The following is a 22,957-nucleotide window of genomic DNA, read 5'->3' on the forward strand; positions in this document are numbered from 1 at the left end:
CAAACATCTAGGTGACTCATTCAGAGAGAATTTGGCAGTGAGAAATCTTAACATTCTGCTTAAATGTGAATCAAGCTTCAAACCCCAAGTCCTATGCATGAGCCAAATTTTTTGCTTCCACCTTCCTCAATGATAAACATTGCTTCTCTGAGATACCCACTCACCTATCTACTCTTGATGCAGTTTCCCCAGAAGCTTCCCAACTCACCTTCCATCTGCTCAGAACTCCAACTCACTCAATGCTGAATCATCTGTACCTTGTGCTACGTTCTCTCCTCCATCAGTTCCATCCTCAACCTAACTCTGATTCTTTATCCCCAGGTGACTTAGAGTCATGGAGTCATACAGCACAGATACAGCCCCTTTGCCCCAACTCGTTCATGCTGACCACGTTGCCTAACTGAGCTGCAGAGAGTTGGGGACACAGCCCAGTGCGTCACGGAAACCAGCCTCTGTCTTTACCTCTGGTTGCCTTGATGAAGCAGCCAGCATGATCAAAGACCCCACTCACCCGGGACATTCTCTCTTCTCTCCTCTTCCATCAGGTAGAAGATACAGAAGCCTGAGGGTACGTACCACCAGGTGTGATAAGACTATTGAACAGTTCCCTTAAACGATGAAATGGACTCTGACCTCATGATCTACCTTGTTGTGACCTTGCACCTTATTGCCCTGCACTTTCTCTGTAGCTGTGACATTTTACTCTGTACTGTTACTGTTTTTACCTGTACTACATCAATGCACTCTGTACTAACTCAATGTAACTGCACTGTGTAATGAATTGACCTGTACGATGGGTTTGTAAGACAAGTTTTTCACTGTACCTCGGTACAAGTGACAATAATAAACAAATACCAATACGAATACTCCCATTTGCTTGCATTTGGCCCATATCTCCATAAACCTTTCCAATCCATGTAACTATCTTTTAAACATCATAATTGTACATGCCTCTATCTCTACTGCAGTCCTCTGTAAATGATTTGGACAAAACATGTAGGCGGGCTGAAAAGCGGGTTTACAGACGTCACAAATATTGGCAGACTTGTGGATAATGAGACAGGCCATCAAAGGACACAGCAGGATATAGACCAGTTGGAAATATGGGCAGGGAAACGGCAGATGGAGTTTCATCTGCACCAGGTGAAAAACATGATCATGCTGGAGGAAATCAGCAGGCCAGGCAGCATCCGTGGAGAAAAGCAGGCGGTCAACGTTTCGGGTCGGGACCCTTCTTCAGGACTGAAGATAGGAAAAGAAGAAGCCCAATATATAGGAGGGAAAAGCAGAGCAGTGATAGGTGGGCAAAAGAGGGGAGGTGGGGTGGGCACAGGGTGGTGATAGGTAGATGCAGGTAAGAGATAGTGATGGGCAGGTGCGGGGGAGGATGGGAGAGCAGATCCCCCGGGGGATGGGTTAAAGGTGAGGAGAGAGAGGGAAAAAGGGCTAGGAAAGGGAAGAAGAGAAGAAGCGTGGTGGGGGGGGGGGGTGGTGTGCTGAGGGGAAGGGGGTGGGGATTACTTAAAGTGGGAGAATTCAATATTCATGCCGTTAGGCTGCAAGGTTCCAAGATGGAAAACGAGGTCATTTTCCTATCTTCAGTCACGAAGAAGGGTCTTGGCCCGAAACGTTGACCGCCTGCTTTTCTCCACGGATGCTGCCTGGCCTGCTGAGTTCCTCCAGGATCATCGTGTTTTTCATCTAGATTCCAGCATCTGCAGTCCTTTGTTTCTCTAGTTAATCTGCACAAAGGTGAGCTGTTGCACTTTGTGAGGTCAAATGTAAGAGGAATGTATACAGTAAATGGCAGGACCCTTAAGAGCATTGATGTACAGAGGGATCCTGAGCTGTAAGTCCATAGCTCGCTGAAAGTGGCAACACAAGTAGATAGCGTGGCAAAGAAGTCACACTGTATACCTTGATTTTAAAAGATTTGTCCATTTCCACATTCCTGCTCTATATCTGTGTCATTTCTTTGCTTTATATCCACAATTATATCCTTAAATATGTAATCCACACCCTCTCTTCACAATTCCATAGCACGTGACTTTGCCTGCCAGAATGGGACTGTCTCTCAAATCTTTCTTCTCCTCCAGCATTGCAAATCCTTTTGGACCCCAAACTTTCATTTTATCTCTTCAAAATCTCCCTTTATGGCTTGACATTTGTTACATTATCACTTTAGTTCTTCTTTCCACCTCCCAATCATTAACACTGAGGCAGAGCTAACACTGCAGCTGCTATATAAAGTATATAAGGTTATAAATCCTTCAGCGTTTACTGTAGTTGTTTGGTCCCCTTCTTGTTTTAGCATCCTCTGCATACTCCACAGGAATTACGTTCTGCTTCAAAATTCAAAGATTTAACATTGAGCCTCAGCATAAAGCACCCAAAAGTGCTCCTGTTTAGCATGCTACTCAGGGTATCTGGCAATATTTACACTTTTAAATGCATGCTTTATAGCTGATAAAGATCTCCAAGCTCTAATATTGATATAAGTATGTAACTCCTGGGAGAATTATAGGCTTGCAAACGTCACCTGAATTGTGTTGTCGGAAAATCCTCAAACCTATAAAATAAAGGAAAGTAATGGTTGTTGAGGAGGTGAAGGCAAGCAATCAGGGTCACCTATAGGACTTGGGGTCTATGTTCATCAAATAAAGGTCATAGCCAAGATCTGGAAGAATATTCACCACATTTTGCCAATGTAAGTCTTTGAGAGAGCTCTCCCATCAGTGTCAATCCCTGCCCTTCCCCAAGAGCCTGTAAGTTCTCCCTTTTAAAATGTGAATCCAGTTCCGTTATGAAAGTTTCCATTGAAGCTGCTTCCATTAGCACATTCTAGAGCATCACAACTTATTGTGAATGTGTTAACCCTGATCAGAGAATGGGTCATGTCATCACATCATATCCTTGGTTCTATTTCAATGGAGCTATCTTGTAGATAAACTCCTCTCTGAAAATCCTAATGAGCCTTATACTTAATTTATTTATTGATATTAGTATTGGTGTTGGTATTGGTTTATTATTGTCACTTGTACCGAGGCACAGTGAAAAACTTGTCTTGCATACCGATCGTACAGGTCAATTCATTACACAGTGCAGTTACATTGAGGTGTTTACATTGAGTTAAAAAAAGTGCATTGAGGTAGTACAGGTAACAACAATAACAGTACAGAGTAAAGTGTCACAGCTACAGAGGAAGTGCAGTGCAGGTAGACGATAAGGTGCAAGGTCAAACAAGGGAGATTGTGAGGTCATAGTCCATCTCATCGTATAAGGGAACCGTTCAATAGTCTTATCACAGTGGGATAAGAAGCTGTCCGTATGTGTTCTAAGCCCAACATATACAAGAAGAAATTTCAAGTCAGGTCAAGTCAAGTCGAGTTTATTGCCATTTGCATAAGTACAGTGAGGTACAGGTTGCTTGCTTGCAGCATCAGGCACACAGGTACAGACAACACAGAATATAAATTATACATAAATTATTCAAGGCAGTGAAGACAGAGAGAAAAAAAGAATGCAAAAACAAGACCTTAGTGCAAAAAAAAGACACAGGAGTCAAGTCCATGGCAGTGCAAGAGGTGTCCGTAGTGTTCTGTTGCTGATGTAGGGTTAGGGTTGTGCAGGTCGGTTCGAGAACCTGATGGTTGTAGGAAAGCAGCTGTTCCTGAACCTGGTGGTGTGGGACTTCAGACTTCTGTTCCTCCTGCATATATATAACATATATTTAAACCAAGTATCCTCTACTATTGGTAAGAGATATTCTATCAAATCCCTTCATGATTTTGTGCTCTCAGAATTTATCTTTGTTGCAGAATTTGTGTCTGTCATTGCTTCAACCACATGGAGGAGCTGCAGCACTTGCAAATCATACAAGATCAAGTCTACAAGTGACTAATCCAGTTTTATGTTAAAGATGAAGGAAGTAGTGTGTAAGATATTCTGGTTAGGAATCCTCAAGAATGCCAAGGAGTCTGTAATTAGTATTGTATTAACCACATTTGGATAATGATTAAAGATCTCGCAAAGGTGTTTATTATGTTACCTCAGAAACAGTCAGTTTAATAATAGATTTGTGCTTCTTCATATATAATTCTCCTGAAAAAACACTTGAAGATATCCCGAGAAGCTTTTCTGATCTTTTTAAACATTTCTATCCAACCTTTGACATACCACTTTAATGTGCATGTGCATGAAAATGTTATTTATGTGAAAACATGAAACTTTGAACTATTTTAGTACGGAAATTGACTTTGCATAGGAAAGGAGCACAAATTATTTCTTGCAAAGTGTATCATGGAGCACTGACATCTTTAGGGGAAGTATTGTTATGTTCTTTTGCATTCCTTCAATTCCAAAGATCCTGTTTTATTTTGTTCTTTTAATTGTTGCCTTATAATCCGTCACTGACTTCTAGACAGCATGGCTTTATGGTAATTAATAATACTCAGGGAGGTAGCTGAAGAGAGGAAGATATGAAGGGATCTCTTTCTAAACCTCTCTGCCTTTCTACACTCCTTAGATCCTACACCAGGTTTCTGTTCATCTATCAGAGTAGCAAACATTGTTTAGCAACACTTCCAGGAACCACCATATTAAAAGACATATAAATGTTAGTGCCATTGGATGGGCTGACTGGTTTCTTTGTGTCTTGTTGTTCTCTGCAATGTTCAACCAGCCACGTTCACTAAAGATCACAATGCGGCTGGTGTTAGCAGCTATCGTTCTGTGCCTCCATATCTGCAACAACAAAATAGTCACTAACAAGTGCAATTTGAATGTTAGATTTTAATATTACACTTACTATTTTGCAAATATCTGCTTGCCTAGCTATCTCTGTGCTAACACACAACAATGTTAGAAATAGAAGCAGGATAAATAGAGTGAAAAATAGAGAGAAGAATACAGTGGAGAGCAGAGGCTTTGGCTCAAGGGGCTTTGACATGAAGAGGCGGAATCTAAGAGGCTAAGGTGAGGTTCTCTTAAGGTCTCTTTTTTTCTTATTGCACAGTTAGAGCAGTGGGGAAATGGCAATCAGGGCAGTGGTGTGCTCCTCTTGCAGGATGTGGGAAGTCAGGGAGACCTCCAGTGTCCCTGATGACTACACCTGTGAGAAGTGCATCCAGCTGCAGTTCCTTGCAGACCGCGTTAGGGAACTGGAGCTGGTAATGTATTGAAGGTTGATTTACAACCTCATCCTATCACTGCAATTTTTGAATTACCAAGGATAGAGTCTGGCCATCTATCTGCCTCCGCTAACCGTATGATTGCCTTTGTTACATTAATGGCCAAACAATCCATTTTACTTAAATGGAAGGATCCAAACCCCCTACTACTTTTCAGTGGTTCTCTCAAACTATACCATGTTTAAACTTGGAAAAAATTAGGAGTGGTACTGTTGATCTTTCACTTAAATTTGAGGAAGTTTGGAGTCCATTTATTCAATATTTTCACATGATATAGATCCCCTTGTAATAACCTTTCAACTTAGAGGGATGGAGTTGACGACATAATATTGCACTGTTTCTACTAGAAATTTTAGTCCAGTTTTTTTTTCCTGTTTGTTTTTTTTTGAATTTTTTTCCTTAGCTTAGTTTGGTTTGATATACTGTTTATAAATTTTCTTATTGTTTTAGGGATTTTTTTCTTTCTTTTATATTTTATAATAAATCTTTTTCTTTCCTTTCTTTTATATTATATTCATTCACTAAGAGATCATTGGATCTATAAATTTTTTTATATACTTTATAGTTTTTTATGATTATCCATGCCATGACTGTTCTCCCTATCTCTTTGCATTACATGTACAAACATTGATGTTATATATATTGAAAAAGAAGGAGAACTAGAGCTGGAGCTGGATGAACTCCAGATCATTCGGGAGGCTAAAGAGTTGATAGAGAGGACTTACAGGGAGGCAGTCACACTAGGTTGCAGGATGCAGGTACCTGGGTAACCATCAGGAGAGGGAAAGCGAATAGGCAGTCAGTGCAGGGTACCCCTGTGGCCATTCACCTCAATAACAAGTACACTGCTTTGAATACTGTTGGGGGAGATGACCTACCAGGGGAAAGTCACAGTGGCCGGGTCTCTGGCACTGAATGTGGCTCAGAAGAGAAGTGGGGAGCGATAGCGATAGGGCATTCACTGGTTAGGGGAACAGACAAGAGATTCTGTGGATGAGAACGAGACTCCCGAATGTTATGTGTCCAGGTCGATGTTGTAGCTATTATGGAGACTTGGCTGTTGCAAGGGCAGGAATGGCTGCTTGATGTTCCGGGGTTTAGATGTTTCAAAAGGGATAGGGAGGGAGGTAAAAGGGGGTGGGGGGGATGGCATTGCTAATCAGGGAAAGTATCACAGCTGCAGAAAGGGAGCACGTCATGGAGGGATCATCTACTGAATCAGCGTGGGTGGAAGTCAGAAACAGGAAGGGAGCGATCACTCTATTGGGAATATTCTATAGGCCCCCCTACAGCCACCGAGGAGCAGAGAAGTAGGCAGATATTGGAAAGTTGCAAAAATAACAAGGTTGTTGTCATGGGAGACTTCAACTTCCCTAATATTGATTGGCACCTCCTTAGTGCAAAAGGTTTAGATGGGGCAGAATTTGTGTCCAGGAAGGATTCCTGACACAGTATGTGGACAGGCTGACTAGAGGAGAGGCCATTCTGGATCTAGTACTAGACAATGAACCTGGTCAGGTGACAGACCTCTCAGTGGGTGGGGATTTCGGAGATAGTGACCACAACTCCCTGACCTTTAGCATAGCCATGGACAGGGATAGGAGCAGACGATATGGGAAAGCTTTTAATTGGGGGAGGTCTAATTACGATGGTATTAGGCAGGAACTTGGGAGCGTAAATTGGGAACAGATGTTCTCAGGGAAATGCACCGCAGAAATGTGGAGGTTGTTTAGGGAACACTTACTTGGGGTTCTGGATAGGTTTGTCCCAATGAGGCAGGGAAAGTGTGGTAGCATGAAGGAACTGTGGTTGACAAGAAAGGTGAAACATTCAGTCAAGAGGGAAAAGGAAGGATAGTTAAGGTTTAGGAAGCAAAAATTAGATAGGGCTCTTGAGGTAGTGTTGGAGCTTCTGCAAAACATTAGGGGCCAGACAGAATATACCTCAGTTTACTATGGGAAGTGAAGGAAGAGATTGCTGGGGCATTGAAGGTGATCTTTGCATCCTCTCTGGCCACAGGAGTGGTACCAGAGGATTGAAGGGTGGCAAATGTTGTTCTGTTGTTCAAGAAAGGCAGTAGGGATAATCCTGGGAATTATAGGCCAGTGAGTCTTACGTCAGTGGTGGGCAAACTATGGAGAGGATTCTTAGGGACAGGATTTATGAGCATTTGGAGAAGCATAGTCTTATTAGGGACAGTCAGCATGGCTTTGTGAGGGGCAGGTAGTGCCTCACGAGCCTAATTGAGTTTTTTGAGGAGGTGACAAAACAAATTGATGAAGATAGAGAGGTGGCTGTGGCATATGTGAATTTTAATAAGGATGATGACAAGGTTCCCCATGGTAGGCTCATCCAGAAAGTCATGAGGCATGGGATCCATGGAAACTTGGCTGCATGGATTCAGAATTGGCTTGCCCACAGAAGACAGAGGGTGGTAGTAGATGGAGAGTATTCTGCCTGGAGGTCGGTGACCAGTGGTGTTCCACAGGGATCTGTTCTAGGACCCCTGCTCTTTGTGATTTTCATAAATGACTTGGATAAGGGAGTGTAGGGTGAGTTAGTAAGTTTGCAGTTGACACGAAGGTTGGAGACATTGTGGATTGTGTAGATAGTTGTCATAGGTTACAATAGGATAGAGATAGGATGCAGAATTGGGTGAAAAAGTGGCAGATGGAGTTCAATCCAGAAAACTATCAAGCGATACACTTTGGAAGACCAAACTTGAAGGCAGAGTACAAGGTTAATAGCAGGATTCTTAGCAGTGTGGAGGAACAGAGGGATCTTGGGGTTCACGTCCATAGATCCCACTAGGAGTACTGTGTTCAGTTCTGGTTGTCTCATTATAGGAAGGATGTAGAAGTTTTAGAGACGGTGCAGAGGAGATTTACCAGGATGTTGCCTGGATTAGAGAACATGTCTTACAAGGAAAGATTGAGCGAGCTGGGGCTTTTCTCTTTGGAGCGACACAGGATGAGAGGCGACTTGATTAGAGGTCTATAAGATTACGAGAGGAATAGATAGAGTGGACAGCCAGCACTTTTTTCCCAGGGTGGCAATGGACAGTAGCAGATGACATCCATTTAAGGAGAGTGGAGGAATGTTTTGGGGAGATGTCAGAGGTAGGTGTTTTACACAGAGAGTGGTGGGTGCCTGGAACGCACTGCTAGGGGTGGTGGTGGAGGCTTAAACAATAGGGACGTTTAAAAGACTCTTAGATAGGCACCTGGATGTAAGAAAAATGGAGGGTTATAGGCTGTGTAGGAGGGAAGGGTCAGATTGATCGTGGAGTAGGTTTATATGGATCAGCACAACATTGTGGGACGAAGGGCCCGTACTGTGCTGTACTGTTCTATGTTCGATGTTCTATGATAAGACCATTTTGCCCTCAAACTATGTAGTAAAGTGCATTGCTTTTGTGCAGAACCCTGACATGTTACATGCCCACAAAAGTCAAGGTGATTTGGCTCCAGATCGGCATGCTTTCCTCATCATGCACTACTTTAGTGCAGGTTTACATGCAAGGTAAAAGTTTAGTTGTCAATTTGCTTGTTTTAGAACCTCCAGTTCCATCACTATTCTTTATCTGAGAAAAAGAGGGCGATATCTTTGGAGAACTGACAGCTCTTTCTGTTCATGATTTGCACATCAATATAACAATATATTGCAAGTGGTTTTATGGTTTAAAGGTCGTCCCCTTCCCTTATTCAATGGGCTATCTTATAATGTCGTTCTGTGACTTAGCCAACCAGAAAGTTTGGTTGGCTGTGTCAATTGTTGGTGATAAACAACGTAGCACCTTTCATACCTCAGCATTTTCCAGCGCACTTCCTAGCCAATGAAGTACTTTCAGTATAAACACGGTTGCAGTGTAAGAACTTTGTTGCCCATTCCCACTTGGGAAGATCCCAGAAAACGGCAGAGATGCCATTTCGGAGTTTCTAAGTTTTAAACTGTTCCACTTTAATTGAACTTATAATCACTCTTTCACATTAGGATGTTCCTTCTTATTTCACCTTACAATAGTGGAAGGATATGTAAAATATAATGAGTTTCTGATTTTGAATAATATACTGGAATTGCGTCAAAATTTTATTCTTTATTAAATTTAGCTATCTCCTCAAATAAGCTGGAAAATACAGCCATTCCGATTATTTCACTAAAGTCCACATTCTTTTCTGCTTAAAGTATTAGGAAACAGGCCCTTCAGCCTATTACATCTGGGCCAACCATCAAGCATCTATTCCATTTTATTCTCTCCACATTTACAGCAATTGCCCCCAAATTCTACCACTCACCTGCACGCTAGGCTCGATTTGCAGTGGCCAATTGACCTACACATCTGTGGAATGTGGGAGCAAACCGGAGCACTTGGGGAAAATCCACTCGGTCACAGGGAGAACGTGCAAAGTCCACGCAGACAGCACCTGAAGCCAGGATCGAAACTGAGTCATTGGAACTGTGAGGCTGCAGCTCCACTTCACTGTGCCACTGTGCTCTGAAAAATATCTGCTTGCATATAACACTTTGCTTCAGCCCTCCCCATCCATGGAAGCAGGACTATTCAAGCTCTCCACGAAGCTCCCTACAGCTTCTGTGACTTGAAGCCAATAAGCAAAGGGAAACTTCCTCAGGAAATTAGAACCAAACATGTTTAAATAATCATCTGTTCAGTTAGAAAAATCTGCCAATTAAACATTATTAGGATGACTTCAATCGGATGGATCTCCTGTGATTTCAATTGCATCTCCTTTGAAGTTAAAGTGTTGGGAAAATCCTCAAGGAAGATAACTTACACATAACAAAAACTTACAAAACATTGGTAGTTGAACTGAAGCATTTAGCCTCTTCTTTCAGACAGCTGGCTGGAAAAATGGCCAAAATCTCTAACTGCCCATAATAATAAGCACTCAGAGCTTCTGACAATATTTGAACCACCAATACCCATGTTAAATTTTGGATAAAAGTTCTTGATGTTTGTTGTAGTCCTCCTGTAGCTAAAGGGTTGCACCCAACAGAAGATACATGGCAGAGATGAAACATAGTGTCATAGAGTCTCAAGAGTTTTACAGCAAGGTCCTTTGGCCCAACTCGTTCATGCTGACCAAGGTATCTTCCTGAGCTAGTCCCATTTGCCTGCATTTAGCCCATATCCCTCTAAACCTTTCCTATAAATGTCCCTGTCCAAATGTCTCTTAAATGTAGTAATTGTACCCACCTCTACCACCTCCTCTGGCAGCTTGTTCCATATACCCACCACCCTCTATGTGTCATGGACATAGGGTACGTTCACTAAGTTAATTGTAAAGGGGAAGTCTTGTTTCTTGCTGTTAATTCCTTTACCGCCTTCTGATTGAATGGAAAGAGGATCATGGATTCTGGTATAATGGAACACTTCTGGGAGTGAGGAGGAGCTGGTTAGTTCGGTAGTTATTTAGAAACCACTTGCAGCACAATACACAGGCTCTGACTTCTTATGTTGACCATCCAGTTCATTACGCCGGCACAGAAGAAGCCCAAGGTGCAACTAACTATGTGCTATTTGGGAGAAATATTTAGGCTCCCTGATCTTCCTGCCACACCAATGAATTTCTTTTCCCTTCAACTTTTTGTCCAATTCTCTTTTGAATCTGCTTCTGCTACTCTTTCAGGCAATACATTCCAGGTCACAACTCACTTTGTAAAAAAAATGTTTCCTCATGCTCTCTCAAGATCTTTTGGCAAGTACCTTAAATTCTTGTCCTCTGGTTACCAGTCCTCCTGCGCTGCAAACATTTTCTCATTATTCACTCTGTCAGAACTATTTATAATGTCATATCTAAATCTTGTCTTGAAACAACAGGTGTAGTTGCGTTAGATCAAGTGCCAACATTCAGCACTCCAGTTAATAAATTTTCAATTGTTTTCTAAAAATGTGCAACAGGTGTCAATTATAAATTCATTTTCTATTAATGTGATTTGCAGGCATAACAATGTAATGGATTACAAGTGTAATTACACCTTCAACATTTAATGATTAAACCAAGTACTATAACCAAGTACTGCCATTTATATTTTTGCAATGCAAATTGTTTTTCTACCAATTCCATTAACCTAATTTCTGAAAGTAATTTGTGGAGTATATAAAATCGTACTAAGACATGCATACATACATTTTTAAGTCTGTCATGCTTCTGTATAGTTTTGGTTTTAAGCATGTCCATAGAAACGCTGAAGGTAACTTCACAACAGCTGCATTTAATATTTTACATTAAATCTGAACATACTGAAACTTAATTTTCTTCTGGGGTAACACATACAAGTGAAATACAACCATTAAACATGTTTTACAATTCTGATATATTTCTAATAAACTCTAATACTGCAAATCACAATATAACACTGATACCTCTTGCATGTTGCATTTTAAGTAACATTGATCTGAATTACATGCATGTGACGGTGATTCAGGATGACACATTTGGCAGACAGCACCGAATGCATGAAAGCTTACTGTTTGCTAGTTTTATTCAGCTCCAGACACAGAATGAATGTGCACAAGGTGATTACAACCAATGACCGATATTCTTGCAAAGTGTTTCTTGCTGGAGGTCAAAGAAAGACTTTCCAATGTTTCTCCTCTCCCACCCGCTAGATTCTATCCAATTTCAGGCTAACTTCAATAATGTCAATTCTGCTCCAAAATCAATAGTAGACTTAATGACTTGGCTTGGCATGACTTTCTGATTACTGATGAATCCATTTGTTTGTGGGTTCAAATTCTGATGCAAGCAACTTCTGCATGGAATGTACTTGCATAGGAGTCGACCATTCAGCCTCTTCACCTGTTCCCCCATTCCATTAACAGTAGGGTCTTGGAGCGGTTAGCATTGCTGCCTCACAACTCCTGGGTCCAGGATCCATCCTGTCTTTGATGCCTGTATAGTGTTTGCATATCCTTTGCTTCACTACATGGGTTTCCTCTGGGTGCTCCAGTTTGCTCCCATATCCCATAGAGTGCTGGAAGATTGACAGGCTACTATAAATCGCCCCTTAGCGTGGGTTAATAGCAATAAAACAATCAAAAGAGATTTAACAGGCATGTGAGAGAAAGTAAGTTGCAGGGATAGAGAGAAATAAGGAGATGGTAATTGTAATTGGCTTATTTTTGTCACATGTACCAAGATACAATGAAAAGCTTTTGTTTGCCTGCCATCCAGACAGATTATTCCATGCATAAGTAGATAAGGTAAGATAAGATATTTATTTATTAGTCACATGTACATCAAAACACACAGTGAAATGCATCTTTTTGCATTACTGAGAGTGTTCTGGGGGCAGCCGGCAAGTGTCGCCACTCTTCTGGCACCAACATAGCATGCCCACAGTTCCTAACCTGTACGTCTTGGGAGGAAACCGGAGCACCCGGAGGAAACCCAGGCAGACACAGGGAGAACGTACAAACTCCTTACAGACAGCGGCGGGAATTGAACTGGGGTCACTGGCGCTGTAATAGTGTTACGCTAACCGCTACACTACCGTGCCACCTCATCAAGTACGTCAAGGTAGTACAGAAGGGAAAAAAATAATGCAGTATATTATGTTATAGTTACAGAGAAAGTGCAATGCAGATAGACAAGTAAAGTGCAAGGGACACGACAAGCTAGATTGAGAGATCAAGAGTTCACCTTTATTGTATCAGAGGTCCATTTAAGAGTCTGATAACAGCGGGATAGAAGATGTGCTTGACCCTGCTGGTCTGTGTTCTCAAGCTTTTGTGGGGAGTGGAACTGATAGGATTGTTTACATGGGCTGAATTGCCTTCTTCTAAATTATCACAAGATAAGATCATGACCAACTTGTTTCTTGACCCTACTGATCGGTCTGGGTTCCGTAACCTCTGTGCCCAACAAAAACAAAACATTAGTCTCAATTATGAACACTTCCAGTTAACCCTCCTGCTCTGCAGCCTGTTGCAGAAAGAGTTCCAGATTTGCCTGGCGTAGTGCATCCTGATGGCATTCTGGGTGGTCCAAGCTCAGTTACGTTGCCTGTTCCTAGACCTGTTGAGTAGGACCCTCCCTCCATCTATCTGTCAATTGCTTTGGTCTGTCAGTCACATCAAAATAGCTAAATGATGCATGGGCATTTTATGCAGATAATTGGATCTTCATAAGGACATTGCAGAGTGAAGACCTTGCATTGAGTTACACTTGGCTCTCTTCAAGCAGATGCTTAACAGTTAAATTTGCATCATTTTGCAATTTGCATTTACTTATGCAGTTTACACAAAATAACCCGTTCAATATTTTTCAGATCTGATATGCAAAAGGGCATCATTTAGACTTTAAAGCATCAGTCCAGGGAGAAAGACAGAATGGTTAATTGTGAGCCATTACGATTTGGTTTAACAAGTACAGTAACCCATCCACATTTGGGTTCAGAAATCGAAGTAAGGTGAAAATAGTTCTCAGTCTTGAAAGCCCAGATGACCAGACTCAAGAACAGCTTTTTCCCCACTGCTGTCAGACTTCTGAACCAATCACCTCTTTCACATCCCCTTCCCGGTGGCGCTGCCACGTTCTCGGACTCTTAATTCTACCTCTCCCGTTATTGTCACTTCAGTATTTCTTTTTGCACTACTTCAGTTTGCATCATTCGTTGTTTTCTGCACTCATTGCTGTATTTATTGTTGTATTTATTTTTACTGTGTATACTGTTTAGTCTGTGAGCTTCATCCGAACCAGAAGTTTCATTGCACCCTGGGTGTATATTGCAATAAACTTATCTGAATCTGAATCAGAGATACACCCTGCCTTGCTGAAGCCACTTCAGCCATTGACCAATTTCCCTTCCTCCATCCATCATGTCTTCTCTTGTCTTGTATGCCGTACATCAGATCCACAAATGCCAGAACAAGGCCAGTGATTGCATGACTCAGGATCAAATTTATGGATACCAGGTGTAATGCTCCATTATGCTCCTCACCTTTCCTCTCACCCTCTGTAACTGGTCAAGAAAAAGGCTCAGGTCAACTCAGGAGCAATAAAGCTTTGCCAGTGGTTTCCAGATACAGAACATAAATGGGGATTACCCTACTCCCCTTCCTACCCCCTCACATGATGGGAGCTGGTTGTGCAGGTAAATGTTTAGTAACACACTCACTTTCATAGGTTTCAATCACATGTGTGTTGCTTTACTTAAACACAAGGAATTTTGCAGTAGCATACGGCTGTCATTTTATACCTGAACACATGGTTGTTAATCAATCTCAACTGAGCTGACAGCGAGAATACCAATTGCCTCTTTTCCTTATACTGGAGAGTGGATATTGGCCAGGATTCCTGCTTCCTCAAGACAGAAAGAAGCAGGTGTGTGTTTTTAAAAGTGTATGCATTTACTGGTTGCAAATGCATGTTCAGCTGATGTACAGCACATTCCCAATTTGTGCGCTACAGTGGATTGTGGACTTTAGGAAGGGAAGTCAGGTGAACACACACCAGTACTCATTGAAGGGTTTGTGGCGGAAGGGGTGAGTAGCTTCAAGATCCGGGGTGTCAACGTCTCAGAGGATCTTTCTTGGGCCCAGCACATAGATGCACCATGAAGAAGGTGCACCAGTGTCTCTGATTTCTTAGAAGTTTAAGAAGATTCGGCATGTCATCGAAGACTCTGACAAAGTTCTACAGATGTACAATGGGAAGCATTCTGACTGGTTGCATCATGGCCTGGTATGGAAACTCCAATGCACAGGAACACAAGAGGCTCAGATTCATTTCCAAATACCAAACCTGACTCATCAGTTCAACCCTTCAGTGGTTGAGTCCGTCGACCGGTGGAGGACGTCTTGAGGAGCACTGACCTGTCATGTAACCTTATGGCTTTTTATTCCAGTTTGGATTGGTTGAACATGTTGTTGAAGCTTGAACATCCACAGTGAACAGATTAGAACAGAGTGCTCAGAGACACATTTACACAACCAGACAAAAATTGGACAAGATCATTACATTCTTCTCACACCCAGGGGCAGAATGAGCCATCTAGGAAATCATGGGATTTTCTAAGTGACTCTGAGGCCTGTACTGTTGCTTCCATCTGCCTGAGTATCCCAATGGACCTCATCCTCTTTTGGAGTGTTTCGACCTTCACCTCTTACAATTGTTTTGCAATCTGCAGTAACTATCATTCAAATTCACTCAGTCATGAAATAAAAAGAGGGTGCTGGAAATATCCACCCAGGTCATTCTCTCTCCTCTCCTCTTCCATCAGGTAGAAGATACAGGAGCCTGAAGGCACGTACCACCAGGCTTAAGGACAGCTTCTATCCCACTGTGATAAGACTATTGAATGGTTCCCTTATACGATGAGATGGACTATGACCTCACAATCTACTTTGTTGGGACCTTGCACCTTATTGCACTGCACTTTCTCTGTAGCTGTGACACTTTACTCTGTACTGTTATTGTTTTTACCTGTACTACCTCAATGCTCTCTGTACTAACCCAGTGTAACTGCACTGTGTAATGAATTGACCTGTACGATCGGTATGCAAGACAAGTTTTTCACTGTACCTCGGTACAAGTGACAATAATAAACCAACACCAGTACCAATACCAATACTCAACAGCGTCTGCAGAGAGAACAGATTAATGCTACTCCCAGTGTTTTCTGATTTTATTTCAGAATTCCAGCACCTGTGTTTTATTTGCTTTAGGATTCATTCAGTTGTGAGTCCTTTCTGAGACGAGCGAAATTCCATCTAAACTGTGGAGGGCAAAGTTTCCATTTTGGATCCATTTGGTAATTCCGATTACCAGATCTGCACTTTAGCTCTATCCTTCTCACTGGCTTTAGCTCAAATTGAATCGCTTAATGCCAAAGAGTTTCTGCCACAATTGCGACTGGAATGTCTCAGAATTTTTCTTCCCATAAATTACTATGAGGATATTTCTCAATATAGTTAAGAGTGACGGCTCATCCCTGATACACGAACAGCTTTGCGGGTTGAGTCTACTTCATTGCTGGTCTGAATTTGCACTTAAAATTCAATTGATCCTTCAGCACTGGTTACATTGAGTCGAGGTGACTTGCACCAGAAAACCTAGTGAAATCAAAAGAACCTAGCTGATCTGATTTCGACCTCCACTTTCCTACCTCCTCTCATTAATCTTGACTCTCCATCTCCAAAACTCCATCTGTCTCAGCTTTCAATATATTCAATGACTCCGTCTCCATTGCCCTCTGGGGTAAAGAAGTCCAAAAATTTGCCAAGATATTTCTCCTCAACTCTTGTCTTTAATGAGCAACTCCAACTTGATGGCCCCAAGTTTTAGATCCATCCATGAGGGGAACTAACCCCTCAGCATCTACCCTATAAAGCCTCCAAGGGATCCTATTGGAGCAGACATCTGCTAATGCTGGACATCTGAAACAAAAATCTTTTTCAGCCTTAAATATATTCAATGAGTCAACCTACAATTGCTGGAAACACTCAGCAGGTTAGGCAGCATGCAGAGAGAAGGAAACAGAGTCAACCTCTCTGGTCAAGGATCCTTCATCTGAATTGGAACGAGAGGAAACAAGTGTGTTTCTGAGCTACAGAAAAGACGAGGGGTAAAAATAGAGAATGTCTATGATAGGATGTGGACAAAGGTTGTCATGGTAAAAATGCTTTTAAAATACACAGAGACAGAAAAGAAAAAGAAATACATTGAAACAGAGAAGTAAAATCAGATCCTTCGAGAGAGAAAAGATCTTTTCTGAAATTTAACATTAAGTCTCAAGAATTGCAATGTCCTCAGACGGAAGATGAGGAGTAATCTAGGAAGTTACAGAGAGGTCAGGGAAGGAGAATTAGGGTGCCACAAGACCAGAAGCATGGTTTGGCCTAATGAACTGAATGGAGGTGTTCGACAACCTTGTGGAGACCAAGTCATTGGGTATATTTAAAGTGGAGGTTGATAGGTTCTTGATTAGTAAGGGCGTCAAAGGCTATGGAGAGAAGGCAGGAGAATAGGATTGAGAGGGAATGATAAATCAGCCATGATTGAATGGTGCAACAGACTCGATGGGCCGAATGGCCTAAATCTGCTCCTATGTCTTATGGTCTCCTTGTCTTATCTCAGTCGATCTACTCTGAATTACCTACAGTGCAAATATGTCCTAGCTTAAATAAGGAGATCGAAGCCAAACACAGTGCTTCATGTATTTCATCCACTCTTGCAATAAAATTGAATGGAATGTCCTGCCTATTAAATTTATTATCTGTGAATTACAGGCAAAAAAATTGGGAAGCGGAGTAAACATTACTAACTTGGATATTTTATTGTTGTATTTCACATTTCTTTTGTCTCAACGGGCAAATCAAGATTTAATTCCTATCACTTGCATTAATCTTTGGCAAATTAGGAATGCTACAATTGTACCCAAGTGAATTCTGGATTTGTTCATACGTGTTCCATCTATATCTGGAAACTTTTAACGATAAACATCACCTGTAATCATACTTGAGCGATGTATTTTTACTGCTCAAATTCATTTTTGTCTTGAGTGTTGCCATTGGTCACTTTCACAATCAAGATCTCCCATTTTAGTGGTTGACAGGTCGAAGGTAATAATATTTTACGGTGACAGGCAAGCTAATTGGGCATCTGGGGAGAATTTATTTATTCATTGGCTACACAAAGGATATCAATGATCTACTGATCAGTCCAGGATGAAATTTTGGGTTTGACCGAGAATAGAGTTCAGGAATTATATTGGTCAATATTGGTTAATTTTTGTCACATGTACTGAGGTACAGTGAAAAACTTTGTTTTGCATGATATCCATAGAAATCATTTCATTACAACAGTACATTAAGGTAGTACAAGGGAAAACAATAACAGAACGCAGAATAAAATTTTACAGTTACAGAGAAGGTACAGTACAGGTAGACAATAATGTTCAAGGCCATAAAGAGGTAGATTGTGAGGTCAAGCGTCCATCTTATCATACTAGGGGACCATTCAATTGTCATATAACAGTGGGATAGAAGCTGTCCTTGAGCCTGGTGGTATGTGCTTTCAGGCTTTTGTATCTTCTGCCTGATGGGAGAGGGGAGATGAGAGAATGTCTTGGGTGGGAGTGGTCTTTGATTATGTTGGCTGCTTTACCAAGGCAGCAAGAAGTGTAGACAGACTCTATGGAGGGGAGGCTGGTTTCTGTGATGTGCTGAGATGTGTCCACAACTCTCTGCAGTTTCTTGCAGTCACGGGCAGAGCAGTTGCCGTACTAAGCCATGATGCATCTGGATAGGATGTTTTCTATGGTGCATCTACAAAAACTGGAGCAAGCTGGATGGGCTGTAAGGGTGACCCCTTATGCTATTTCTTTCTTTTGTGCTTAATTAGGAATGAATAATAAATACCATCCTCACCAGGATGCTCACGTCACATAATATGAATAAATATGAAGCCAAGATGATGCTGCATTCAATCTCTATACAACTACTGTAGAGGGAAAGACTTGCATTTGTTCAACCAATGAAGTACTTTTATAATGAAGTGTTGCAGCCATTTGTCACAGGACCATTTGATAAAGACTAGAACATGTTAATAATGTTGTTTAGGAAAAAATATCTGTCAGACTTTCCACTACTTCTTCAAATTAGAACCTTATTTTTGTTTATATATCCACCTCAGAAGTTATATAAAAACTCTTGCTTTATTTTAACATCTCATCCAAAAGATACCATCTTTGACAGTGCAATTATTTGAAAATAATTTCCAGAATGTAATAATTCATGTAGCAAGATCAAAGTTTGGTCTGTTGAAGCTTCAAATGCATTTTTTCCCATCTTATTTTTTCCATTGTGTTGTAACATATTGGCAGAATTCCGTGCTTACAGCTGAATCGTGCTTGGAATTTTAACATTCACTGAATTGTTGGAAATTGGGGAAGGGATCTCTGTTTAATATCTCTTCTGAAAGTTGGCACTTCTGATAATGGAGCAATCCTTCAATTGTGAACTGGAATGCAAGTCTAGACTGCATTCAAATTCGCAATGAGTTTTGAACCCAACTTTTCTTACAACCTCAGGCACCCGAGCTCTTCACAGCTAACAAAGTACTGTCACAATCGGTCGACAGGAGCTTCAGTAGCCAACCACCAATGAGATAAATGACCCAACAATCTGATGAATATCCCCCTTGTCATCATCTTAAGTAATCCCGTCTGATCTTCAGGCAGTCCTACCAACTGAACCAGCCTTGCAATGTGTTAACTGTTAATGTGTGTCATGCTCTGATCTTGATGCATCTTTGGTGAAAAGGGATGGCATTCAGTTGTTCAGCGGTTTAGCATTTCATGGGATCGGAGAGTGGGAGTAGCCATGAAATGTTTCTCTTTGAGGTACAGTGGGTGTTCTGTAAGCAACTACAACAGATAGTCTGATCATAGCAAGATTCCACAAACAAATTAATTAGGTTGTTAATTGTATTCTGTGGTGTTGGTAGAGGGAAGAGTATTGGCCACGTATTGAGCCAAATCTATGCTTTTCTTGGGACATCTGTTTCTATAAGGAAGAGAGTGGTTAAAGAAATCCACGTTTTCACAAAGGGAGATAAAAGTGATCTGCGTAATTGCAGTTAAGTGGTAGTCAACGTTTTAGAGTTTTAATTAAGGTGAAGCTTTAGTGCTGTTGCAATAAGGAGAAACTAGTGGTGCACACAGCAAAAGGGATGATTGGATGATTGTTCTTGTAGAAAACTATGAGGTAATAAATAAAAGGGGGTCAAATGCAGGAGATGTAGTGTATATGGGCAAGAAAAGTACCTCTTGGGGGTCATGGTGTATGGACGGCATGGTAACGCAGCGGTTAGCGCGACGCTATTACAGTGCCAACGATTGGGGTTTGATTCCCGTCGTTGTCTGTGAGGAGTTTGTACGTTTTCCCCGTGTGTCTGCGTGGGTTTCCTCCCACATTCTAAAAGACGTACGGGTAGGTTAATTTGGGTTTAAAATGGGCGGCGTGGACTCATTGGGCCAGAAGGGCCTGTTACCACGCTGTAAATAAAATTAAAAAAAAAATTTAAAAGAACTAGATGGTGAAGTGGTGCCTAGTGGTTTATCTCTGGCTGGGAGCATCAGACATGTCATAGAGCATAGAACATAGAACATAGAACATTGCAGCACAGTACAGGCCCTTTGGCGCACAATGTTGTGCCGACATTTTATCCTGCTCTAATATCTAACTATCCCTTCCCTCCCAAATGTTAACCCTTCCCTCCCATTTCTCTATCATTCATGTGGCTACCTAAGAGCCTCTTAAATGTCCCTAATGTATCTGGCCCCACAACCTCTTCCAGCAGTGCGTTCCACACACCCACCACTCTCTGTGTAAAAAACTTACCTCTGATACCCCCCTTATACCTTCCTTCAATCACCTTAAAATTATGTCCCTTCGTGTTAGCCATTGTCGCCCCGGGAAAAAGTCTCTGTCCACTCGATCTATGCCTCTTCTCATCTTGTGCACCTCTATCAAGTCACCTCTCGTCCTCCTTCTCTCCAAAGAGAAAGGCCCAGCTCACTCAACCTATCCTCATAAGACATGCTCTCCAATCCAGGCAGCATCCTGGTAAATCTCTGCATGTTGGAGGGCCAGCACATTGTACTGTGCTGTAAAATTCATTTCTTTGACTTCAGGAAAATGAATTCCAGAGGCGGCATATAACAATAACCACTTTTCACAGATGCTTCATAGAAAGCATCCTATCTGAATGCATCACGCCTTGGTACGGCAACTGCTCTGCCCAGGACCACAAGAAATTGCAGAGAGTTGTGAACACAGCCCAGTCCATCATGCAAGCCAGCCTCCCCTCCATTGACTCCGTGTGCACTTCCCACTAATTTAGGAAAGCAGCCAACATAATCAAAGACCCCTCGCACCCTGGACATCCTCTTCTCTCCCCACTCCTGTCAGGCAGAAGATACAAAAGTTTGAGAGCACGTACCACCAGGCTCAAGGACAGCTTCTATCCCACTGTTACAGGTATAAGACTATTGAACAGACCTCACATATACTTAAAGAATCTGGATTAGAGAGCATGTCCAATCTACCTCGTCGTGGCCCTTGCACTTTATTTGCCTAGCTGCACTGCACTTTCTCTGCAGCTACACGATATTCCACATTCTGTTTTTCTTTTTACTACCTCAATACACTTTTTTATGGAATGATCTGTCTGGATGGCACACAAACAAAAGCATTCCACTCTATCTCAGTCCACGTGACAATAAACCAATACCAATACCAATGTTATTGATCAGGGTTGAACTTCTAGCTGTGGATAAATAAGGTTTGAAAGGAAAATAATGGGAGTAGAACGATGGGGAAAATTTTAGTGGTTGGAAATGAGTAGGTATAGCCCATAGGGTTCAATTCTGAGGTGATTTCTATTCTCTGTACGTCAATAATTTCAGTAGAATCTGAGAGGGATCCAAGAGGGATTGGTATCAAAATGCGAAGACGGTAACAAATTAGAACATACAGTTATGTTTTAGAAGAATAAAGAAAGCTGCAAAATCATGGAGTTTGTCAAAAAGTTGCAAATGGAATTAGCGTCAATAGGTTAATAAGAACATCAACAAAGAGACTAAAGGAGCTAGGGCTGTTCTCATTGGAGAGAAGGAGGATGAGGGGAGACATGACAGAGGTATACAAGATATTGAGAGGAATAGATAGAGTGGACAGCCAGCACCTCTTTCCCAGGGCGCCAATGCTCAAAACAAGAGGACATGGCTTTAAGGTATTGAGTGGGAAGTTCAAGGGTGATGTCAGAGGGAGGTTTTCCACCCAGAGAGTGGTTGGTGCATGGAATGCACTGCCTGGGGTGGTGGAGGAGGCTGATACATTGGACGAGTTCAAGAGATTGTTAGATAAGCATATGGAGGAATTTAAGTTAGAAGGATATGTGGGAGGAAGGGGTTAGGTAGTCTTAGGTGTGGTTTGAAGGGCGGCACAACATGGTGGGCCGAAGGGCCTGTATTGTGCTGTATTGTTCTATAGTTCTATGGTTCTAAAGCAATTATTCTGTGATTAGATTGTTGGATCCATGCTGTGGAAAATCACAGTGTTTTGCATTGGTGCAACAAGGACTTCCTCAGCTGATGAGCTGGTAAAAAAAGCTGATGGAATTAAAGGTTTAATCATAATAGATTTGGTATAAAATTCCAATTCTGTTGCATACACCACAGATGAAAGGCAGTAATACTTGTACAAATTCAGTTCCGATGACTTCAATGGAACCAAATTTTAGAGATCATTTATATTACACATCTGTTACATTGGACATTTAATGCATATAACAGAGGACAAATTCTCGAGCAAATCAGAAGAAGGAAAACTTTAATGAGACTGCAGTTGGAATAATGTTCCCGAGAAATTCATCCCTGGTCAATGATACCGCCCTTTGGATTTGTTGTACTTTACCTACAAAATTACACTGAAACAAAATCAGAAAATGCTGGAAACACTAAGTAGGTCAGGCAGCATCTGTTGAAGTCCCTTCTCCATGGTTGCTGCCTGACCTGCTGATTGTTTCTGGTATTTTCTGCTTCTGTTTCAGATTCACAGTATCTGTAGCTTTCTGACGCATGATTCCACTGAAGTGCAATCACTATTATGGAGCAATACTGTCCACTGATGAATTTCTAAGCAGATGTACCTCCAGATTATAGGAAAAATGTCAACATTAAAGACCAGGTAGAGTGGAGATTTGTTGGAATTTTTCTTGGTTTGTGCAAATACGAACACA

This window comes from Pristis pectinata, chromosome 8, assembly GCF_009764475.1.
Source record: "Pristis pectinata isolate sPriPec2 chromosome 8, sPriPec2.1.pri, whole genome shotgun sequence".
In the NCBI taxonomy this organism is placed as follows: Eukaryota; Metazoa; Chordata; class Chondrichthyes; order Rhinopristiformes; family Pristidae; genus Pristis; species Pristis pectinata.